Source organism: Chaetodon auriga, unplaced genomic scaffold (genome assembly GCF_051107435.1).
Source record: "Chaetodon auriga isolate fChaAug3 unplaced genomic scaffold, fChaAug3.hap1 Scaffold_214, whole genome shotgun sequence".
NCBI classification, from domain to species: Eukaryota; Metazoa; Chordata; class Actinopteri; order Chaetodontiformes; family Chaetodontidae; genus Chaetodon; species Chaetodon auriga.
The window spans coordinates 136,609-141,477 of record NW_027481984.1 but is presented as its reverse complement, the minus strand read 5'-3'; positions in this window follow the sequence as shown (position 1 = coordinate 141,477).

Below are 4,869 nucleotides of genomic sequence, written 5' to 3'. Positions count from 1 at the left end.
TTATTTGTCAAACTGTCATAGAATGACATTTCCACTTTAGAAACATCAATTCTTGCATGTTTTTGAAGGCCAGCATGGTTTCTTTTGAATTCGTGTTGAGTTAGTGTGAAAAGTGCAGTATATGTTCATTTTGTGCTTTTCTCGCTCAAATAGCGTTATTTTGACCTGAAAATGACGGAATATGAGTATTTTAGATTCATTTGTATTTATTTGTCAAACTGTCATAGAATGACATTTCCACTTTAGAAACATCAATTCTTGCATGTTTTTGAAGGCCAGCATGGTTTCTTTTGAATTCCTGTTGAGTTAGTGTGAAAAGTGCAGTATATGTTCATTTTGTGCTTTTCTCGGTCAAATAGCGTTATTCTGACTTGAAAATGACGGAATATGAGTATTTTAGATTCATGTGTTTTTATGTATCAAACTGTGTGAGAATGACAATTCCACTGTAGAAACATCAAGTCTTGCATGTTTTTGAAGGACAGCATGGTTTATTTTGAATTCCTGTTGAGTTAGTGTGAAAAGTGCAGTATATGTTCATTTTGTGCTTTTCTCGCTCAAATAGCGTTATTTTGAGCGGAAAATGACAGTATGTGCTTATTTCAGATTCATGTGTTTTTATGTATCAAACTGTGTGAGAATGACAATTCCACTTTAGAAACATCAATTCTTGCATGTTTTTGAAGGCCAGCATGGTTTCTTTTGAATTCGTGTTGAGTTAGTGTGAAAAGTGCAGTATATGTTCATTTTGTGCTTTTCTCGCTCAAATAGCGTTATTTTGACCTGAAAATGACGGAATATGAGTATTTTAGATTCATTTGTATTTATTTGTCAAACTGTCATAGAATGACATTTCCACTTTAGAAACATCAATTCTTGCATGTTTTTGAAGGACAGCATGGTTTATTTTGAATTCGTGTTGAGTTAGTGTGAAAAGTGCAGTATATGTTCATTTTGTGCTTTTCTCGCTCAAATAGCGTTATTCTGACTTGAAAATGACGGAATATGAGTATTTTAGATTCATTTGTATTCATTTGTCAAACTGTCAGAGAATGACATTTCCACTTTAGAAACATCAATTCTTGCATGTTTTTGAAGGACAGCATGGTTTCTTTTGAATTCGTGTTGAGTTAGTGTGAAAAGTGCAGTATATGTTCATTTTGTGCTTTTCTCGCTCAAATAGCGTTATCTTGACCTGAAAATGACGGAATATGAGTATTTTAGATTCATTTGTATTTATTTGTCAAACTGTCAGAGAATGACATTTCCACTGTAGAAACATCAATTCTTGCATGTTTTTGAAGGACAGCATGGTTTCTTTTGAATTCGTGTTGAGTTAGTGTGAAAAGTGCAGTATATGTTCATTTTGTGCTTTTCTCGCTCAAATAGCGTTATTCTGACTTGAAAATGACGGAATATGAGTATTTTAGATTCATGTGTTTTTATGTATCAAACTGTGTGAGAATGACAATTCCACTGTAGAAACATCAAGTCTTGCATGTTTTTGAAGGACAGCATGGTTTATTTTGAATTCCTGTTGAGTTAGTGTGAAAAGTGCAGTATATGTTCATTTTGTGCTTTTCTCGCTCAAATAGCGTTATTTTGAGCGGAAAATGACAGTATGTGCTTATTTCAGATTCATATGTTTTTATGTATCAAACTGTGTGAGAATGACAATTCCACTGTAGAAATGCATGTTTTTGAAGGACAGCATGGTTTCTTTTGAATTCCTGTTGAGTTAGTGTGAAAAGTGCAGTATATGTTCATTTTGTGCTTTTCTCGCTCAAATAGCGTTATTCTGACTTGAAAATGACGGAATATGAGTATTTTAGATTCATTTGTATTTATTTGTCAAACTGTCATAGAATGACATTTCCACTTTAGAAACATCAATTCTTGCATGTTTTTGAAGGACAGCATGGTTTCTTTTGAATTCCTGTTGAGTTAGTGTGAAAAGTGCAACATATGTTCATTTTGTGCTTTTCTCGCTCAAATAGCGTTTTCTGTGCTTCTCTCGCTGAAATAGCATCTTCTGTGCTTCTCTCGATGAAATAGCGTCTTCTGTGTTTTTCTCGCTCGAATCGCGTCTTTTCAGGCTTTTCTCGCTCAAATAGCGTCTTTTTGTGCTTTTCTCGCTCAAGCAGCGTTATTCTGACAGGAAAATGAGAGAATGTGATTATTTTAGATTTATGTGTTTTTATGTATCAAAATGACAATTCCACTGTAGAAACATCAAGTCTTGCATGTTTTTGAAGGACAGCATGGTTTATTTTGAATTCCTGTTGAGTTAGTGTGAAAAGTGCAACATATGTTCATTTTGTGCTTTTCTCGCTCAAATAGCGTTATTATGAGCGGAACATGACAGTATGTGCTTATTTCAGATTCATGTATTTTTATGTATCAAACTGTGTGAGAATGACAATTCCACTGTAGAAACATCAAGTCTTGCATGTTTTTGAAGGACAGCGTGGTTTATTTTGAATTCCTGTTGAGTTAGTGTGAAAAGTGCAACATATGTTCATTTTGTGCTTTTCTCGCTCAAATAGCGTTATTTTGAGCGGAAAATGACAGTATGTGCTTATTTCAGATTCATGTGTTTTTATGTATCAAACTGTGTGAGAATGACAATTCCACTGTAGAAACATCAAGTCTTGCATGTTTTTGAAGGACAGCATGGTTTATTTTGAATTCCTGTTGAGTTAGTGTGAAAAGTGCAGTATATGTTCATTTTGTGCTTTTCTCGCTCAAATAGCGTTATCTTGACCTGAAAATGACGGAATATGAGTATTTTAGATTCATTTGTATTTATTTGTCAAACTGTCATAGAATGACATTTCCACTTTAGAAACATCAATTCTTGCATGTTTTTGAAGGCCAGCATGGTTTCTTTTGAATTCCTGTTGAGTTAGTGTGAAAAGTGCAGTATATGTTCATTTTGTGCTTTTCTCGCTCAAATAGCGTTATTCTGACTTGAAAATGACGGAATATGAGTATTTTAGATTCATTTGTATTTATTTGTCAAACTGTCAGAGAATGACATTTCCACTTTAGAAACATCAATTCTTGCATGTTTTTGAAGGCCAGCATGGTTTCTTTTGAATTCGTGTTGAGTTAGTGTGAAAAGTGCAGTATATGTTCATTTTGTGCTTTTCTCGCTCAAATAGCGTTATTTTGACCTGAAAATGACGGAATATGAGTATTTTAGATTCATTTGTATTTATTTGTCAAACTGTCATAGAATGACATTTCCACTTTAGAAACATCAATTCTTGCATGTTTTTGAAGGCCAGCATGGTTTCTTTTGAATTCGTGTTGAGTTAGTGTGAAAAGTGCAGTATATGTTCATTTTGTGCTTTTCTCGCTCAAATAGCGTTATTTTGACCTGAAAATGACGGAATATGAGTATTTTAGATTCATTTGTATTTATTTGTCAAACTGTCATAGAATGACATTTCCACTTTAGAAACATCAATTCTTGCATGTTTTTGAAGGACAGCATGGTTTCTTTTGAATTCCTGTTGAGTTAGTGTGAAAAGTGCAGTATATGTTCATTTTGTGCTTTTCTCGGTCAAATAGCGTTATTCTGACTTGAAAATGACGGAATATGAGTATTTTAGATTCATGTGTTTTTATGTATCAAACTGTGTGAGAATGACAATTCCACTGTAGAAACATCAAGTCTTGCATGTTTTTGAAGGACAGCATGGTTTATTTTGAATTCCTGTTGAGTTAGTGTGAAAAGTGCAGTATATGTTCATTTTGTGCTTTTCTCGCTCAAATAGCGTTATTTTGAGCGGAAAATGACAGTATGTGCTTATTTCAGATTCATGTGTTTTTATGTATCAAACTGTGTGAGAATGACAATTCCACTTTAGAAACATCAATTCTTGCATGTTTTTGAAGGCCAGCATGGTTTCTTTTGAATTCGTGTTGAGTTAGTGTGAAAAGTGCAGTATATGTTCATTTTGTGCTTTTCTCGCTCAAATAGCGTTATTTTGACCTGAAAATGACGGAATATGAGTATTTTAGATTCATTTGTATTTATTTGTCAAACTGTCATAGAATGACATTTCCACTTTAGAAACATCAATTCTTGCATGTTTTTGAAGGACAGCATGGTTTATTTTGAATTCGTGTTGAGTTAGTGTGAAAAGTGCAGTATATGTTCATTTTGTGCTTTTCTCGCTCAAATAGCGTTATTCTGACTTGAAAATGACGGAATATGAGTATTTTAGATTCATTTGTATTTATTTGTCAAACTGTCAGAGAATGACATTTCCACTTTAGAAACATCAATTCTTGCATGTTTTTGAAGGACAGCATGGTTTCTTTTGAATTCGTGTTGAGTTAGTGTGAAAAGTGCAGTATATGTTCATTTTGTGCTTTTCTCGCTCAAATAGCGTTATCTTGACCTGAAAATGACGGAATATGAGTATTTTAGATTCATTTGTATTTATTTGTCAAACTGTCAGAGAATGACATTTCCACTGTAGAAACATCAATTCTTGCATGTTTTTGAAGGACAGCATGGTTTCTTTTGAATTCGTGTTGAGTTAGTGTGAAAAGTGCAGTATATGTTCATTTTGTGCTTTTCTCGCTCAAATAGCGTTATTCTGACTTGAAAATGACGGAATATGAGTATTTTAGATTCATGTGTTTTTATGTATCAAACTGTGTGAGAATGACAATTCCACTGTAGAAACATCAAGTCTTGCATGTTTTTGAAGGACAGCATGGTTTATTTTGAATTCCTGTTGAGTTAGTGTGAAAAGTGCAGTATATGTTCATTTTGTGCTTTTCTCGCTCAAATAGCGTTATTTTGAGCGGAAAATGACAGTATGTGCTTATTTCAGATTCATATGTTTTTAT